The sequence below is a fragment of the Pinus tabuliformis genome, chromosome J (assembly GCF_031772625.1).
Source record: "Pinus tabuliformis cultivar Carrire ecotype Pingquan chromosome J, CPIR1, whole genome shotgun sequence".
In the NCBI taxonomy this organism is placed as follows: Eukaryota; Viridiplantae; Streptophyta; class Pinopsida; order Pinales; family Pinaceae; genus Pinus; species Pinus tabuliformis.
This window is the reverse complement of record NC_142295.1, coordinates 468,729,342-468,750,481: the sequence shown is the minus strand read 5'-3', so window position 1 is coordinate 468,750,481 and position 21,140 is coordinate 468,729,342. Positions and strand designations below refer to the sequence as shown.

The window sequence follows — 21,140 nt, the reverse complement described above, 5'->3', positions numbered from 1 at the left end:
AGGGAGAGTACAATACTTGTAAGGTCAAAATGAATTTCCAATGAGAATATCTCATGATACTGCACTTAGTTACATAGTTGTGACGAAAGGTGAAATTTTGGAAAGAAAAATATTGATGATGAAATTTTTGCATTCTAGAATCCTGTAGAGGGTTTGATGTAAAAGGGTCACATCCTTCTTCCATTTCTCATGGGTAATTTCTTTAGTTGTGACCTTACTTTCTCAAGCATATCTGCAAATTTATAAACTTCAATGGCTGGTGTAGGAATGATAGCTGATGAGGGTTGATCCTCCACACAATGACCTTCCTTCTAACACCTTTCCTCTGACTAGCTACTGGAATGGGAAATCATATTGTCCCATGTGCAAGAAATTAAGTCTTTCAGCCTCCTATCAGCCTTCCAAACCCATGTCTAAGATTTAAAAGGCCTGTAGACCTCCTAGAGGACACAACTAGGGTTACGACCTATTGAAGTATAGAGATACCAAAACATAATGAGCCCAAAATATTAAACAAAGCTCCTCTGAAGTGCATCTTCCTCCCTGCTATGATTTGACCTTGATGGAGACACAAAGATACCCATAAAAATAATCCTTAATACCCTGTAGCTAATTATCTGTGGAACTCAGCCTTTATGTAGAGAATAAGTCAGAAAGAAACCATCCTTAGACCTGCAATTTTCCTACTTGGAGAGAGTTGGTCCTAGAGCAGAAGATAACCCACAAATATTCCTTCCTCAGACCTGCGGCTACCTCAGACATATTGTCCAGCGAGTTGTTGCATCTAAAATGAGGGAGAAGGCTCCTTTATATATACAATTTAATGTGGTTGAAGCAACGTGACTATTGGGTTTATTGAGCTAACATATAGGAGGTTGACCTCGTTAATTTTACATAAATTCAAAATCAAACTTATTCTTAACCAAATTTGATGATTTTTAGGTCAATTTTTGTCCTCTCTAAAAATGGAATTCAATGCCACAATTATCTTCCTCAAAGGAGTTTTCCAATGTGGGATTTGGCCCTAGTTTCCAATTTTAACACTCCCCCTCAACTAGGGAGAATCACACCTATCAAACCAACAACTGTGTCACTAATCATCATGTCATCATGAATCATATGAATATCTTGAATTTTCTCTGCTCTACTTTGTTGAACATTGATACGAATAATAAAGAAGAATTGATCAAGAGTGAGTCACAAGACCTTACCACTCTCCATTGACAAAAATTCAGTCCAGAGGTAAAACCTTAATTAGACTTGATACCAGATCAAGTTGAAGAACAACAAGAATCCTAGTCATAGGGAGTATAGAAGTACGTTATGTGACCATCGATAGTGCTATGGTCCTTGACCACTTTTCCCAACTCATTGGCGAGATGAGAGGTAATTCCCATGTATCTAGACTACATGGGTAGGATGATACTAAATCAATAACATGGAAAGAATATATCAAATCTTACTCACAGCCGCACATAGGGAAAGGACTAACCACATACTACAATCGCACATCACAATCATACATAGGGAAAGGATGAACCACATCCTACACGCATGCCAAACACCAATATTAGGGAAAGGATGAACCACGTCCCACTGACATGTCAACAGATGCCTACATGCATCTCTCACTGGGGTATCCGTAGGAGAAGGTGAACCACTCAGCCTGCTCATATGCCATAGGAGAAGGTGAACTACTCATCATGATCATATGTCATTAGAGAAGGTGAGCCACTCATCCTATGCATATGTCATCAATAGTAATGGAAGGTAAACCACTCACCCTACACATGTGTCATCTTACACATGTCATTTGTCACAAGGGAAGGTGAACCACTCACCATGTTCATGTGCACCTATAGGGTAAGCTGAACAACTAACCCTATGGTCGCACATAGTTCAATAAGCACCCCAAGTCTTCTAGAGCTCCCAGAGCTCAGTGCTCCATATTATCTAAAGACCTCTTCATATAGGGGATAGAGCCAGGCTACTTTCTAAATATTAAGACTAGATCTAGGTGATGATATTGATGACCGGATCATCAATGGAAGCCTCATGGATTTACCCAACAAAATATATATTTCAATAAACATATTGGTTACTCCTTCTTTCTCAGGGAGATCACAAGCCTAACCTTGTCTTTCCAAAATGCAAAGTTTCCATCTAACAACCTGGTCATCATGAGATCCATCCAATTTGTAGATATAAAGGAGGACCTCAAGAGATACACCACTTAGATGTGCCCATATTATCAGCCCAACAAATTACTGTGATGAATTACGGATCATCTTATTTTAATGAGTAGTTGCCCTTGAAATGTCTTTGAATAAAGGCATATAATTTAAAAAAAAAATATGTCATGGGATTAATTTCAGCCACTAAAAATATTTCTATCTTCACAAGATATCAACAGTCTAACGTTGCAACTAAATAACTCAAAGTATTAGGAGGGTCGAATTGATCTCGGTGCTTTGTCAATGAAAGTCTTTAGATAATGATTATGCTGTAAACAAAATACAAGAGTTCCTTGATGTGACAACTGATCTTAAGAGATGCCACAAATGATCAATGAGCCTCTATTTTTCTTCTTTAAAGGTTGAAATTATAATGCTAGGGAACTGATCAAAGAGACTAAAATACTTCAATCAAAGGTTATGAAGGTTGAAATGTTCTTAGAAAATGTTTGACATAGGCTTGTCCCTTTTATTGCTTTGAACTTGCATATTATTAGAATGTAAGTAGCCCTGGATATAACCTGTTCTTGCACAGGATATCTTACAGGGATGAATAGATATCTTCAACCATCATCTTTTTTCTTAGACATACTCTTGAAAAATCTGAACTTAGGAAACTAGGAGTAGGTTTGAGGTTTGTCCTTTGGAGGCCCGAAATACCTAGATAAGAATATCACACGCTGCCACATGAAATTACTTCATGATCGCAGGAAACTTGCCAAGTTGTAGAAATTTTCCTTAACAGAGAACTGAGCTTCCTCCTTGGGAACTTGGAAACATCCTTCCAACAATACCCAAGTTTAGCAACAACTTATTGTTTAGAAAGGTATGCAGACAACAACCAGCAATAATTATTGCTCAGTGAAAATCTTTCACACAAAATAAAGTTAAAGGAACCCGAGTGTGGCCTTAACAAAAATTTAATTGACTTTTCGTCAATTTCTCCCACAGGGACAAAAATTTCATCCTTCACTCTCTTTATAATTAATTTGAGAGATCTTCTTGAATCATTACATTCATATTTGTAGGATAAAAATGCATGGATACTTGTCAAAAACATTCTGCTAGTGATTTCTCCTTGCTTGGGCTTATCCTTACCAGTGCTCTATTACCATGTTAATTTTGGTTAACATGTTCTTTGCATGGGGCCATTACTTCAATTTTCCACATTAGCCCGATTATCGATTCATTTCTTATCATGATATCATAATATCACATTGACAGTAACTGAAGAAAAAATATAAAATATAGATGCAGTGGAGAAGCCAAGACAAGAGTACACATGGATATGGCTCAAGCGAGGGAAAAACACCAAGATGGGGAAAAGCCTTAATCAATTATTCCATTATTAATATCAAATGTTACTTAGAGGGAGAGTACAATAATTTTAAGGTCAAAATGATTTACCAATGAGAAGATCTCATGATACTTCACTTAGATTCATAGTTGTGCTGAAAGGTACAATTCTAGAGAGACAAATATTGATGATGAAATTTCTTTGTTCTCATGTCTTGGAGAGGGTTTGATGGAAAATGGCCACATCCTTCTTCGATTTCTCATGGATCCTTTCTTCAGCTGCAACCTTCCTTTCTCAAGCAGATCTTCACATGTATAAACTTCAATGGTTGGTGTAGAAATGATAACTGATGAGGATTCCTCCTTCACACAACGACCTTCCTTCTAGCACCTTTCCTCTAACTAACTGTTGGAATGGGAAATGATATTGTCCCTTATCCAAGAAATTAATTCATGCAACCTCATATCAGCCTTCCAAAGCCCTGTCTAAGATTCACAAGGCCTACGACCCTCCTGGAGCACATAGCTAGGGTTGTGACTTGTTGAAGGATAGAGATACCCAAAAAAAATGAGCCCAAAATGTTAAACAAAGCTCCTCTGAAGTGGGGCTTCATACCTGCTATGATTTGACCTTGATGGAGACACAAAGATACCCATACAAATAGTCATGAAAATCCTGTGACTAATTATCTAAGGGAACTTGACCCTTATGCAGAGAATAACTCAGAAGAAAACCTTCCTCAGACCCGTGGCTGTCTTTCTTGGAGAGACTCGTCCCTAGAGCAGAAGATAACCCACAAATAATCCTTCCTCAGACCTGCGACTTCCTCAGACATATTTTCCAGTGAGTTGTGTACAAATTGAGGGAGAAGGATCCTTTATATATACAATTCAATGTGGTTGAAGATAAGTGACTCTTGGGGTTTATTGAAATGACATATAGGAGGTCATCCTTGTTAATTTTACATAAATTCAAAATCACACTTCTCATTAACCAAATTCGATGATCTTTAGATCGATTTTGGTCCTCTCGAAAAGAGGAATTCAATGCCATAATTATATCCCTCAAAGGAGCTATCAAAATTCGGATTTCTCCCTAGTTTCCAATTTTAACATAGACATCCTTGACAGGGTTTGCAAGAATGACATTTAGGGAACAACCTCCACTCAGTCAAAAATACAATTAGATATTTTTTAAGAGAAACAAAGAACTCAAATCACGACTATACATAGTTAAAATCATATTATCATTTCCTTTGTTTATTTTCTTTGAAGGGGTAGTTCTGCCATTCTCTCTATTTGAGTTCTTGAAGTAGGGCATCATACCATTAAGTTGTTCTTTTTTAGGATTCTTAATTCCCTCCCCATTCATTTCTTCAGCTGGAACATGTTGAGATGATTCAACAGAGTTGGGGTCCATTTGTTTCATGTCATTTTTGTTATCTTGGATCCGCCCCTTATGTTAATTAGCATAGGAGTAGGATTCACTTTCCAAATGAAAGTCATCTCTAACCTACAAATTTTCAGCTAACACCCCAGTAACAAAACCTGATGTGTTGTTGCCACATTCAGAAGTTTCAATCAGAGAACCTGAATCCTCCAATGTGTCACCTTGAACCTTTGTTTCTGGCATCTCATCCCCCCTTTGTAATATTTTAGCTTCAATCAGTTCTTCAATAACTTCATACTTCTCCACAGTTAGGCTCACTTCAATAGTCTCTACAATCTCATTCTTCCTACTTAGAGGTCTAGCCCCATTTGGTTCTTCTTCAACAAGTTTAGAATTCAACAAAGTTTCATTGTATCTATCATTGGTGGTGTTTCCAATTCCAATCTTTCCATATAAAGGTTTGGTTTCTTTTTTATCTTCAACAACTTAAAATTTCTGTAGAATTAATCCATTCATATTACTTCTGCCAGAAGAATTTTTTGAATCAGTGCTTGTGATTTAATTACCATCCTTGGTAGATTCATCAAGAGGTGAGTCTTTTGGATTGTTTGAAATTTATTGTTTGAGGCTAAAAGGTCTTTCACTGAACTTTTACGATAAATATTTTTTGGAAGATTCCTTTTTCAATGATATCCCGATAGTTCTCTTTCTGGCCATGTCCTTATCTGTAGTTGCCTTCATGTCTACACATATCAATTGCTCTTTTTTTGGTCGAAATTAAAGCGAGATGTTATACAAACTTGATTTGGATCACTTTCAAATTCTACACAAGCATAGCTCTTTCTCTGCCCTAACTTGGGCTATTTTGGGTGAGTAAGAGGTACCTTCTTCAGCTCAACCTTTGGTGGAGCTGCTTCATGATAGAATGATGGCATGGGAGATGCTTTAAATGTCAAACTTTTCCGAAGCATCTTTATCTCAACTTCTTGTATCTCCTTTGGTTTAACTTGCTATTTTTTTTTCTTCACTTCCTTTGCATTCAGTATTTCCTCTAATTTTGTGAAAAAAACTTTACACTTCTCATCTCTCTCCTTACATCTAAAGCTGAAAAAAGCTCTAGAAGGAGTACTGCCATACTTGCCTTTAGAATCTCTGATTGATTTTGCAATTGAGGTTGAGTAAAATGTGGAATGAGGATCTTCCTCCTAGTTGGAATGATCATCTTCCTATAGCTTTGTATTCACTTGCTTGGGAGGATTCACATTTTGGTCATGTAGATGCGTATTTTAATTGAGAAAAGGATTGGAGGCAACTTGTGTATCCAACTAACTAACATCTCGTCCATTTTAGAAATTGAAGAAGATGGGGTATCAGAACCAAAACATACTTATTGTAATTGTTCACGTCATATTCTCAATTTGCACCCTTGAAATCATAATCTATTTAGAAGATATCACCAATTGGCTAGAATATTTTAAAAGAACTTGGTTTCTTAGGTCTTGAAAAACTTAAAAAACATTGCAATGATTTCCTTCACCTGGGGAGATACAACTATACCTTACTACCATTATAGATTTTATCATTTGGGTAAATTGATCTGATATGATCAAATCAAATCGTAGATGGTAGGAAGTCTTGACTATCTCAAAAATAGTCCTCATATGGCTACAAGCAATGCAAATGGAGGATTTTTGAATGCTCAATTCTAGATAGCTAGGACTGATGAAAACTAGGAACACAACATATTGAGAGATGTTGGCAGATCCATCCTTTTACTTCTTTTAAATACTCTTGAGATGGATTAACATTAGTTATGCTGATTAGTTTGTAGATTAGAAGGAAAACTACCAAATGTATAGTGGAGTATACAAGGAAGATTGAAGAGATTACTAGGGAGTATGAATTGAAGAAAAATGAATTGCACAAGGCCTTGATGTCCCTTAATGAACCTAATTTCCAAAATGAAAACCCGAGGGCTGAACTTGATAACATGTCATTTCATGTTGAATGTTTAGGTGGAACAAATTGATCTTTTTTTCTTATTACTTATAAGCCAATGAATTGGAATTACCTAATGCAAAAATTTCCTTGTTACAGATCAAGGTATAGAAGGCTAAACTTCTCAATTAAGGGATCTTCAAGACACATACCAAGACATAATATTTTTTGGGCTTCATCAGTTGAAGACTTGAAGGCTAACATTCACATGACTTTGGTATTGAATAATACTAGCATACAAATTTAAGTTGAGTCTTCTACCTATACTAAACCTCGTCATATATTCTATGAATAATCTTGTCAAATACTTGGCAGAAACTAATAAAGGAGATTATGATAACATTTCAGAAGAGGCACATAAATGTGCCAGTGCTATCCCTAACATTGTTGGGGTAACATCTGCTTTGCAATCTCTAGGTAAGTGTGATAAATATTCTATTTTTGAGAAAATCATTGCTAACGTTTTATTAATTTTTATGAAGTTGTTAAGTTTTGCAGTGTGAATATCTCAAGAAGAAGTTCAAAAAAGTGACAATGTAAAGGAAAAAAGATTTAAAATAAAGTGTTGAGTATTACAGGCGACTTGTTGATTGCATTCATTTTATGCACTACACAAGGATTCACATGTTAGATAACGTGATTTTCTGGTATTTCTCAGGAAACATCAGAGCATTGTGTAGATGTTGTCCATTAAGTGATGGAGAAATATCATCGGGAGCTTCTCCAGTGGCAGAATTTGATACAAATAGAGACAATGAACTAAGCATCCTGTTAATGGTTCTTCAAAGAAAGTGTTCAAATTTTATCGTGTTTTTAGTATTTACTAATCAAGAAAATCAAGGTAATATGTACAAAATAATATCTTTTGGATCTGAAATTTATTATTAATAAGTTCACAAATTCATTGATTAGAGCTATTTCCATGGGCAATGGTTGTTTCTGCTGATACTGCACTAGTTGTCATTTAGTTTTGGATGGGTATAATGTGTGTATCTTTTTGTATGGGCAAACTGGAACTGGGAAGACATTTACCATGGAGGGAACACATGATGATAGGGGAGTAAACTATCGAACATTAGAGGAGCTCTTTCATGTAGCTAATGAGAGAAATTGATTATTTAAATACAATATCTCAGTAAGCGTATTGGAAGTTTACAATGAGAAGATTCATGATCTACTTGCACCCTAACTCAATTAGGTCATATTGTTAAAAAGTAACTTCTATGTTTGTTGGTGCTTAAGTTCATTTCTAGTTTCCTGAAAAAAGATGAGATAGATTTGATACATATACTCTTCTATTCTATGAAACAATTTTAGTACATTTAATTGAGAATGACTCTATGTTCTGTCGTTAGGCTTGAAGTAAATCAAGGTATCAGAAGGTGTCCATAATGTTGCAGGCCTTATTGAAGCACAAGGCCTCTCCGTCCGCTACATGGTGGATGGAATTGATCCTAAGGATATCCTGGTCGAGATTGACGAAGGAGAGGTCAATATTTATGAATAATGAAGGAAGAATTCTCAATTGGTAATTGAAATGAAAGCCCTTCATTATTTTTAATGTTGGTTATTTGTTTGCCTTTTTATGGTTTTTAAGGTTTAATGAAGTTGAAAATTGGAAGATGGTGGTCTGTGAATTTCCTTTCAGAACCACGGGGATTTTGAGAAATTTAGGGGCTTATGAATGTCATTTAGGGGCTAATGTTGTGATGATTCAACACCTCCTTTCAAGCCCCATTTTGGCTTAGATCTGCTAGTCACTGCCAATCAATTTCCAGACCTTGCTCTTACACCATGTTGAAAATTCACCCCATTATTTTTACTTGGTTAGCATGCTTACCTCATGATGGGAATCCTTCTAACAAAAGCCACTTTCCAAGACATTTCTGTTGGGATAAAGTTTTGAGGATGTTCCATGTCACTAGAACTAAGAAAATCTCACTGATAGGACTTTGCTAGCCATCTTGTACCAGGTTAGGAAACAAAACATCTTTTTTTAGCTAGTAATGGAAGTAGAATCAATGTTTTATATAGTATAACAAGTATAGTAGATCAACATTACCCATTAGTCGAACATATGAAACAAAGTTGTGTAATTACAAGTATGATATATATAGAGCTAGCCCCTCAACAAACTCAATGCTTCAAAGTATTTTTTTTTTTTTTTTTTTTCAACTATGCTTCTCCCCATAAGGAATTTGAAACAAGAGGTAAACACACTCTCACATTACAGATTATTGTTGTTTTCTTTCAACCTACACAACTACAAACCTTATCAATACAAAAATAAATATTGTAGTAGAAATGCAGTAAAAAGTATTTTATTATCAACATTGAAACCATTGGAAGACGTCCTTGACAAGGACTACAAGAACAACATTTAGGGAACAACCTCCACTCACTCCAAAATATAGGTAGATATCTTTTAAGAGTGACCGAGAACTCAAATCACGATTTTACATAGTTCAAATTATATTATCGTTTTCTTTCTTTATTTTCATTGAAGGGGTAGTTCTACATTTCTCTATCTTTGAATTCTTGAAGTAGGGCATCATAGATTTAAATTGTTCTTTTTTAGGATTCTTAATTCCCTTCCCATTCATTTCTTCAGCTGAACCATGTTGAGATGATCGAATAGAGTTGGGGTCCATTTGTTTCATATCAGTTTTTTTGCTTGGATCCACCCCTTACATGGATTAACATGGGAGTGTGATTAACTTTCCAGATGCAAGCCATTTGTAACCTGCAAATTTTTAGCTAACACCCCTGTAACAAAGCCTGAATCCTCCAATATGTCACCCCTTCAGAAGTTCAATAAGAGAACCTGAATTCTCCAATATGAACCTTAGTTTCTGGCATCTCGTCCTTCCCTTGTAATATTTTAGCTTCAATCGGTTCTTCAATAGCTTCATACTTTTGCACAGTGAGGCTCACTTCAGTAATCTTTGCAATCTCATTCTTCCTACTTATAGGTTTAGTCCCATTTGGTTCTTCTTCAACAACTTCAGAATTCAACAAAGTTTCATTGTCTCTATCATTGGTGGTGTTTCCAATTCCAATCTTCCCATCTAAAGGTTTGGTTTCCTTTGAATCTTCAACGACATCAAATTTGTGCAAAGTTAATAAATTCATGCCACTTCTGTTAGAAGAATTTTTTGAATCAATGCTTGTGATTTAATTACCATCTTTGGTAGATTCATCAACAGGTTAGTTGATCGAGGTGGATGTTGGTGGCCACCCACCTATCCCATTTGGACCCCCACAATTGTCTCTTTCAGTTTTTCAGTTTCCTTAATTATAGCGTAGTTTACTATTTTTAGCAGTTTTTCGGGTCCTAAACTTCCGGAGCCATTTTGAGGCCCTAAACGACGTTTTTTGGGAAATCCACCGCCAGCGATTTTTCCGATAAAAATCGTCTTTTCCGTCGTAGTCCTCGGAGAGATCTTTCCAACGGGCTATCATGCGCGTCAAACGGAGATAGTACGACCAATTCGCTACCCCGGGAAGTTGATGTACCAACTTACCCAAAAACGGGGCCCACAATTTGGCGTTTCATCTTCTAGGGTTAGGTTTTGGAATGTGAAGGGTTTTCCATTGTTTCTCAACAATAAATAGGCCCTCGAGCCTCATTGTAACACAGTTCGAAACAGTTGAGAGGCATGTAGCCGACACATCTCTTCTCAGAGATAAGCTACCATCGCCCTAGCTGGGTTATTTATATTTCTATTTGTAAGCATATTTCAGTATTTTACAGTAATGAAATGAAGTATTATTTCCGCTGCATATCTGCCTTTATGGTTATCTCTGTATTTTATTGCGTTCCTGTTTAAATCTGGATCATTAGTCTTCTGGATTGTTTGAAATTTCTTGTTTTAGGCTAAAATGCCTTTCACTTGACTTTTACAGTAAAAAAATTTCACAAGATGCCTTTTTCAATGATCTCCCTGTAGTTCTCTTTCCATCCATGTCATTATGTGAAGTTTTCTTCATGTCTGCAAGTACCCATTTCTATTTTTCTGGTTCAAATTAAAGTGATATGTTCTACAAAACTTGATTTGGATCACCATCAATTTCTACACCAGCATAGCTCTTTCTCCACCCTAACTTAGGGTATTTTGGGTGGGTAAGAGGTATCTTCTTCAGCTCAACCTTCGATGGAGATTCTTCATGATAAACATATGGCAAGGGAGAAGCTCTAAATGTCAAACTCTTCGTAGTCATCTTTATCTCAGCTTCTTGCATCTCCTTTGGTTTAACTTGCAATTAGTTTTTTATGCTTCCTTTGCATTCAATTTTTCCTCTACTTTTGTGAAAAGCACTTCACGTTTCACTCTCTCATTACGTTTAAAGCTAAAACCAACTCCAAAAGTTGCATTTCCAGACTTTCGCTTAGAATGTTTGATTAATTTTTCACTTGTAGTTGAGGAAAAAGTGGAATGCGAATATTCCTCTTGGTTGGAATGACCATTTTCCTCTAGCTTTGTATTCACTTGCTTGGGAGGATTCATGTCCTGGTCATGTAGATGGGTATTTTCAGAGAGAAAAGGATTACAGGCATCTTGTGCATCCAGTTCACTCACATCTTTTCTATTTAAGGAACTGAGAAAGATGGGGTATATGAACCAAAACATCCTTATTGGAACTACTCAGGTTATGTTTTAGATTTTCGTTATTGAAATCAGAATCTGTTTATAAGATATTTCCAATTGGCTAGAATTTTTTAAAAGAACTTGATTTCTCAATTCTTGAAAAGCTCAAACAACAGTGTAATGATTTCCTTTGCTTGGGGAGATCCAACTGAACATTACTACCATTATATATTTTATATTTTATCATTTGGGTAAATTGATATGATATGCTCACTTATTTTAATTTGATGATGTGGGCTAGAAATCAAATCGCAGATGGTAGGGAGTTATGACTGACTCAAAAGTAGTCTTTTATGTGGCTACATGCGATGCAAATGGAGGATTTTTTAATGCTCAATTCTAGATAGCTAGGACTGACGAAAACTAGGAACACAATATATTGAGAGATGTTGGTAGAGCCATCCTCGTTGTTCTTTTAAATACACTTGAGATGGATTAACATTAGTTATGTTGATTGGTTTGTAGATTATAAGGAAAACTCCCAAATGTATAGTGGAGGATGAAAGGAATATTTAAGAGCTTACTAGGGAGTATGAGTTGAATAAATATGAATGTCATGAGGCCTACATGTCCCTTAATGACCCTAATTATCAAAATGAAAACCTGAGGACTGAACTCGATAACATGTCATTTCATGTTGAACGTTTAGGTGGAACAAATTGATTTTTTTTTCTTATTACTGATAAGCCATTGAATTGGAATTATTTGATTCAAATATTTCCTTGTTACAGATCAATCTATAGAAGGAAAAACTTCTCAATCAAGGGAGCTTCAGGACACATACCAAAGGCATAATTTTTTTGGGCTTCATCAGTTGAATACTTGAAGGCTAAAATTCAGGAAACTTTGGTATTAAATAATATTAGTGTAAAAATTTAAGTTGAGTCTTCTTCTTGTACTGCACCTTATCAGATATTCTATCAATAATATTGTCATATAATTGGTAGAAAATAGTAAAGAGAGGTTATGATAACCTTTAGGAAGAGACACATAAATGTGCTAGTGCTATCCGTGACATTGTTGGGATGAAATCTACTATGAAATCTCTTGGTAAGTGTGATAAATATTTTGTTTCTAAGAAAATCATTGCTAACATTTTATTATTTTTTATAAAGTTGTTAAGTTCTTCACTGTGAATATCTCAATAAGAATTTCAACCAGAGACAATGTAAAGGAGAAAGCTTTAAAATAAAGTACTGAATCTTACAGGCAATTAGCTGATTTCATTCTGGTTATGCATTATAAAAGGATTAGCACGTTAGATAAAGTGATTTTCTACTCTCTTTCAGGAAACATTAGAGCATTCCTTAGATGTTGTCCATTGAGTGATGGAGAAATATTAGTGGGAGCTTCTGCAGTGGCAGAATTTGATACAAATAGAGACAATGAACTAAGCATCATCTTAATGGTTATTGAAAGAAAGTGTTCAAATTTGATCGCGTTTTTAGTATTGACTAATCAAGGAAATCAAGGTAAGATGTATAGAATAATATCTTTTGGATCTAAATTTTTTTATTAATAAGTAGACAAATTCATTGATTAGAGATATTTCCATGGGCAGTGGTTGTTTCTGTCGACATTGCACCAGTTGTCATGTCATTTTTGAATGGGTATAATGTATGTATCTTTGCGTATGGGAAAACTGCAACTGGGAAGACATTTACCATGGTGAGAACACATGACGATAGGGTTGTAAACTCTCAAACATTGGAGGAGCTCTTTCATGTCGCTAATGAGAGAAATGGATTATTTAAATATGATATCTCAGTAAGTGTATTGGAAGTTTACAATGAGTAGATTCATGATCTACTTGCATCCCCAACTCAGCAAGGGCATACTGTTAAAAAGTAAATTCTATTTTTCTTGGTTTTTAAGTTCATTTCTAGTTTCTTGAACAAAGATGAGATAGATTTGATAAATATACTATTCTATTCTATGCAACAATTTTAGTATATTGAATTGATAATGACTTCGTGGTCTATTGTTAGGCTTGAAGTAAAACAAGGTAGCTAAAGGTGTCCATCATGTTCCAGGCCTTGTTGAAGTACAAATACACAATATGAATGAGGTTTCAGATGTTTTCCAAACTGGGAATGGTGCAGGGCCAGTGGGTCTACCAATTCTAATGAAAATAGTAGTCGTTCTCATTGGTGCACATTCTTTCATCAAGGCTCACTTCACAGTGTTACATAAAATGGATAAATTAGGTTAAATTCAGTGAAGAACACATAATAAACTTTCCCCTATGCTACAAATTATTGGGAAGTTTTGTTGAATAAAAAATATTGACTAAATTGAGTCAAACAATACCAATTTCTAAAATAGTTGATAACGTGCTTAAAGAAATTATCAAAATTTATCTTATTGTTTATGTGAGAGAAAGTACTTATCTGAATAGTTTAAGATCCACTCAAATAAAATTACATTATTTTATTTTTTCATGTGAGAATTACTTGATTTATATGATAATATCAACTAGTTAGGCAATTGTTGAGATATCATGTTTGTAATGAAATAGGAAAAATCTCAGCTGGTGACAACAATAGGAATTCAGGTCCTAGATTAACTCCAGGTTGTTGGGAGGGAGTTAATGCCTCCTATATTTGATGTGAGGGAATTAATGAGGCTGTTAGATTCTCTAGGCTATATAACAGGCAACCATTCGGATGTTTGCTAAGAGAGTGTGAGGATTTCTTGATGTAATCTCCAATTTGATTAATAAACTCCTTATGCCTATGTTTGGTGGACGTAGCCCAGATTGGTTGGGTGAACCACGTTAAATACTGTGTCATATGTGTTTGAGTTTCTGTTGTGTGTTTATGTTGTTTGCTGTGCACCTGAACCAACAATTGGTATCATAGCAGTTGGAGGTGCAGCAAGTGCTGAAAGTGGAGCGCTGGCTACTTTGAAACGGACTATTGATTGTGTGTTTTCTAGCCTCGGTCGATCGGCGCAGTGGAGGTTGCGTGTTTTGTAGCATATCGTGCAGCTGGTGCTAGCCATTTGGCATTTCTGGTAGGCATAGCCATGCTGCAGAGACAAACAACCCGAGTGCGGATTGCATGATTGCTGGAGCCGTTGTTGAGTTATAAAAATTATGCGCGTCGAGGTATTGCGCTGCTGGAGGTGTAACATCCCGTGCTGGAGGTGTGGAGACGCGCTGGAGGGTGTGTTTGTTTGAATGTCACTGTTGCTGCGTGGTCGTGACTGTTGCTGCACATTTCAGACATGCGGTGGAGAAGTATGTCACAATTAGATTTTTGCTGGTGCGCTGGTTAAAGATCGTGTAAGGAATAGAGGTAACCATAGTGCGTTATAAGTTTTCAAACAAAACGAACCACCCAAAGTCATAATCGTAAGTTTCATAAAGGGGCAGTTTTTTTTGTTTTTTAAAGGCAAAAGTTCAGAGGCATAGGCAATTTTTTTTTTTTTTTTATTGCTGGTTGGATATTGGAGATTATTGTGTTTTTTGTTGATACAATGGCGAAAACTCAAAGTGCCCGGTTTGAAATTGAGAAATTTAATGGCAAGAATAATTTTGAGATCTGGAAGGTGAAGATGCACGATCTGCTGGTTCAACAAGGTGTGGCGAAAGCACTGTTGGGGAAAAACAAAAGACCTCCTTCCATGACGGAGGATGAATGGGATGAGATGGATGATAGAGCTCTGAGCGCAATTTGGTTATGTCTGGCGGACGATGTTTTGTTCAACATTGTGTCAGAGAAAACCGCCGCAGGCCTGTGGACGAAGCTTGAGAATCTCTATATGACGAAATCTTTGACAAATCGGATTCTCCTGAAACGACAGCTTTACAGTTTGCGGATGAAAGAAGGTACCTCAATTGCTGATCACCTGAATGTTTTTAATACCTTGTTGGTGCAATTAAACAGTCTAGATGTGAAATTTGATTCAGAGGATAAGGCAATAACTCTATTATGTTCTTTGCCTGAATCCTGGGATCACTTTGTTACTTCCATAAGTTCTAGTACATCAGAAATCCTTGAGTTTCACGATGTTGTTGGAGCCTTGTTGGCTGAGGAGACGAGAAAGAGGTCGAATGCAGACACCTCTACATCAGAGGTAATGATGGCCAGAGGTCGCTCACAAGAGAGACACTCCGGGGGAAAGCATAGCGACTCTCGCTCAAAATCCAAAGGAAAGAAGCCAAAGGCGAAGTGCTGGCATTGTGGCAAGGCTGGACATCTAAAAAAGGATTGTTGGAAGCGAAAGCAGGCTGCTAAAGAAGGCTCTTTGACAGAAAAGAAGGAAGCCAACACCACAGATACAGGTTCAGTGTCTGGTTCAGGTATGAGTGATGAAGTATTGTTAGTTAATGTTTCAAAACATGATCAACATTGGTTGTTAGATTCTGGGGCATCTAACCACATGTGTATACATAGAGATTGGTTTAAAACATATAGATCAGTTGATGATGGAGTCGTGTACATGGGTAATGATGTCACTTGCAGTATTGTTGGAATAGGAAGTGTACAATTACAAATGTTTGATGGCACAACCAAAATATTAACTGACGTGAGGCATGTACCAGATTTAAGGAAAAATTTGATTTCATTAGGAGCACTTGATTCAAATGGATATAAAATTGTAATTCAAGGTGGAGTTATGAAAATCTATAAAGGCATCTTACTAGTTATGAAAGCTAAGAAAGTAGGAAATCTATTTCAGTTAGAAGGTAGAACTGGGTCAGATCATGTGTCTGTGTCTGAACATGACAGTAGTTCCATTCACTTATGGCATCAAAGATTGGGGCATATGAGTGAAAGAGGATTGAAAATTTTGGCTGACCGAAAGTTACTTCGTAATCTAAGATATGGAAAATTGGATTTCTGTAAACATTGTCTGTTTGGTAAAAAAAGTAAACAAAAGTTTAAAACAGGCAAACATACTAGTAAAGGCATACTTGATTATATCCATTCAGATGTGTGGGGTCCAGCTCCTACAGCTTCATATGGTGGTTCGTCTTATTTTGTATCATTCATTGATGAATTTTCTCGGAAAGTTTGGGTCTACATGTTGAAAAAGAAGTCTGATGTATTTACAGTTTTCAAGCAGTTTAGAGCATTGGTAGAAAAAAACACTGGTAGAACTATAAAATGTTTAAGAACTGACAATGGTGGTGAGTTTTCCTCCAACGAGTTTGACAGCTATTGCAAGGATGCAGGGATCAAAAGACATAAGACCACGGTTTATACTCCTCAGCAAAATGGAGTTGCTGAACGCATGAACAGGACTCTTCTAGAGAGAGCAAGGTGTATGCTGAGTAACGCCGGGTTTCCGAAGGAGTTGTGGATGGAAGCAGTGGCAACCGCTTGTTATGTGATAAACCGGTCTCCATCAACGGCAATAGACTGCAAGGTTCCGCAAGAGGTATGGACAGGACACCCTTGTGACTATTCTAAACTCAGAGTGTTTGGTTGTGATGCATATGCTCTAGTGCCTAAACATCAGCGAACTAAATTAGATCCAAAGTCTAAAAGGTATATCTTTGTTGGGTATGGTGATGGAACGAAGGGATATAGATTGTGGGATCCTACTACCCGCAAAATCATCATCAACAGAGATGTAAAGTTTAATGAATCCTCTCTTGTACAGTTAGATGTAGATAGAAGATTGAAACAGGATGATGTATCTGATTTCCAGCATATTCAGTTTGACAGCATTTCTAATGATAGTCATAACGACCATAGTTCAGATTCTAGTCATGAACAGGTTTCAGAATCAGATTATGAACAGGGTTCAGATGGAGGACATGAACAGGTCTCAGATGGCGATCATGAAGAAATTCCTACAGTTGATAGACAGCCAATTGTGGAAGCACCAGAAACATTCTTAAGGAGGTCTACAAGGATCAAACGCCGTCCGAGAAGGTATGATGATCATGTTACTTCAGTTGCTTTGATCGCTAATGATGATGAACCTTTGTGTTATCAGGAAGCTGTAGAAGGTTCAAATAGTGACAAATGGAAAGCAGCCATGAAGGAAGAAATGATGGCCTTAGGTAAGAATGGTACGTGGGATCTGGTTGAACTTCCGAAAGGCAGGAAAACTGTAGGGTGCAAATGGGTCTTCAAGCTGAAACAGGGTGTGAATGATACGGAAGACAGGTACAAAGCTCGGCTGGTTGCAAAAGGGTTTTCTCAGAAAGCTGGCATAGACTTTCATGAGATATTTTCACCAGTGGTTAAAATTGTTTCAATTAGAATTGTGTTAGCATTAGTGGCTTTGTTTGATTTGGAGTTGCAGCAGTTAGATGTTAAGACTGCATTTCTACATGGTGATTTAGATGAGGAAATATATATGGAACAACCGGAAGGGTTTGTTCAGCATCGCAATGCGAAATTTGTCTGCAGGCTCAAGAAGTCATTATATGGCCTGAAGCAGTCGCCTCGGCAGTGGTATAAGAAGTTTGATTCTTTCATCTTGAGTCAGAAATATGTAAGAAGTGAATATGATCATTGTGTTTATTTTAAGCAGTTAAATAATGGCATGTTCATTATCTTAGTGTTATATGTTGATGATATGCTTTTAGCAAGCAAAAGCATTGAAGAAATCAACATGTTGAAGACTCAAATGGCAAGGACGTTCGATATGAAAGATCTAGGAGCGGCAAGACAGATTTTGGGCATGGAGATTTTCAGAGACAGGAGTAATGGTAAGCTGTGGCTATCACAACAGAAGTATGTTGAGAAAATACTTTTGAGGTTTGGTATGAATAATGTGAAGCCTGTGTCAGTCCCTTTAGCTTCCCATTTTAAGCTTTCTTCGAGTTTATGTCCTAATACATATGAAGAAAAGGATTATATGTCTCGAATTCCTTATGCCAATGTAGTAGGATGTTTGATGTATGCGATGGTGTGTACGCGGCCAGATATTTCTCATGCAGTTGGGGTTGTCAGCAGGTACATGGCAAATCCGGGTAAAGAACATTGGTCAGCAGTGAAATGGGTGCTTCGGTATTTGAGAGGCACAAGTAGTTATTGTATTTCTTACAATTAGAGTAGTGAATTTGTTTGCGGATATGTTGATTCCGATTTTGCAGGTGACTTGGATAAGAGAAGGTCAACTTCAGGGTACGTCTTTACTCTTGCAGGTGGAGCTATCAGCTGGATGTCAAAGCTATAGAATATTGTTGCTTTATCCACTACTGAAGCAGAATACATTGCTGCTTCTCATGCTTGCAAAGAAGCGGTTTGGTTGAAAGGTTTGCTTGGTGAGTTTGGTAGGTTACAGGACAACATCAGGTTGCTTTGTGATAGTCAAAGTGCAATACATTTGGCTAAGAATCCAGCCTATCATAGTAAATCAAAGCATATTCCAATCAAATATCATTTTGTAAGACAGGTTATCACTGAAAGGGGAGTTTCTCTTGAAAAGGTGCATACAAAGGAGAACTGTGCAGACATGTTCACGAAACCAGTTTTGTTGGAGAAGCTACGCTGGTGTTTGTCTTCTCTTGGCTTGCAGAAAAGATAAAATAATAATAACAGGGCATCAGGCGAATTGTTGTCAAGGTGGAGATTGTTGAGATTTTCTGCTTGTAATGAAATAGGAAAAATCTCAGCTGGTGACAACAATAGGAATTCAGGTCCTAGATTAACTCCAGGTTGTTGGGAGGGAGTTAATGCCTCCTATATTTGATGTGAGGGAATTAATGAGGCTGTTAGATTCTCTAGGCTATATAACAGGCAACCATTCGGATGTTTGCTAAGAGAGTGTGAGGATTTCTTGATGTAATCTCCAATTTGATTAATAAACTCCTGATGCCTATGTTTGGTGGACGTAGCCCAGATTGGTTGGGTGAACCACGTTAAATACTGTGTCATATGTGTTTGAGTTTTTGCTGTGTGTTTATGTTGTTTGCTGTGCACCTGAACCAACAACAATTCTAATTTGTTTGTGTTGTTTTCTCTGGTAATGAGTTATTGAAAGTTAATGATTTGAATGTTACCATGCACAATGTACTTTGTGTGATGGTAAAGCGAGAAAACTTAATGAACGGGCAATGTACCAGGAGCAAGTTGTGGCTCGTTGATCTGGAAAAAGTGAGAGAATAGCAAAAACATATGTTCAATGGGAATACCTTATGGAAGCTCAATCTATCAACAAATCTCTTTCTATTCTTGGTGATGTTATATCTGTGTTAGCAACCAAAAACAACCACATGCCCTATAGGTTTTTTGCATTGCAACTATATGAAGGCTTTAGTAAAATTTCATTATTATTCATTTTTCACTTCCTATTGCATATGTTGTATCTTTTTGAAATCAGTTTTAATAATGACGTGACTGTTGTTTTCGGTGATTTTAGGAATTCTAAGCCTACAAATTTGCTCCATGATTCATTAGGTGCCATTCCAATACCTTTTCTCTTCATGTGCTTTTTCCTTTAAGTTCATTGAACTTTTCCACTAGAGTGAGGGGCATAGAACTAGGTCCAACATGGAAACAATTTGATTCCTGTGAGCTTTTGAAGTATAAACAAATGGCATTTTCAACTAAATTGATTTTAAATTGCTAGTTAGCATCAATTAGAATTATTTTTCATGCATATTTTAAATGAGTATTGTTATTCAATTCAGAACATTCCCTGTATTTTAAGCTGGTTATGCTATTCCTGAAAGTGTGAATTCCTTTGTGTAGTTTGAGAAGGCCAAACGAGAAGGAAATGTAAAGGATGACATGATGTATAAGATGGACGAGAGCATGCAGAACTTGGATGTGAAACTTAAGGGCTGAAATTATAATGCTCCAAAACTGATCAAAGAGGCTTAAATACTTCAAGTAAAGGTTATGAAGGTTGAAATGTTCTTAGAAAAGGTCTAACACCGGCTTGTCCCTTTTATTTCTCTTAACGTGCATATTCTTAGAATCTAAGAAGCCCTAGATATAATCTTCAAGAGATGGTAATGTTTATTTCCATCTTTTATTTAAGTTTCCTTTTATGTGCTAAAGCTTTCATTTGTTTGGGTCAATGTACTAAAGTAAGATTTTTCCTAATATTACTAGTCATGCAGGTAAAGGATCTTGAAGCACAACTTGAGGCCAAAGTGAAAGGGAAACGATTACAAACACAAAAAGAACTAGAAGAACAACTTGAAATCAAGCTCAAAGAGTAGAGACAACAAGCAGAGAAGGAGAGATTGCAATATCTGGAAAAACTTAAAGGAAAAGAACATATGTGTAGAAATCTTCAAGAGAAGGTAATGTTGAAACTTTATATTCTCTTTTCGGATTAACTTTACCTTTGAGTTCAATGCACTATAGTCTCATCTGCTAGGGATATTTATTTGTTATGTTGTACATTCTTAAGGCTTTGGCTAATTTTACATGTCATTCAGGTAAAGGATCTTGAAGCATAGCTAGAGGCCAAAGTGAAAGAGCAACAATCACTACCAGACAGAGTGTTTGAGAAACCACCACCAGTCCATCAGTTAGGGGGCTTCATAACTTGCAACATATGAATTTAGAGAAGGTAAAATGTTGGATAACTACCTAACTTAGCCAAATTGGATGACAATTCAAATGCTTCATCCCTCTTCATTCTTTTCATCCT

General features: G+C 36.6%; 1 pseudogene; it reads left to right on the top strand.

Annotated features, from left to right (window-relative positions):
• LOC149227864 (kinesin-like protein KIN-14R) overlaps nt 1–20,323 on the top strand; it is a 41,530-nt pseudogene extending 21,207 nt beyond the window's left edge.
• The last annotated feature ends 817 nt before the right edge of the window (nt 20,324–21,140 follow it).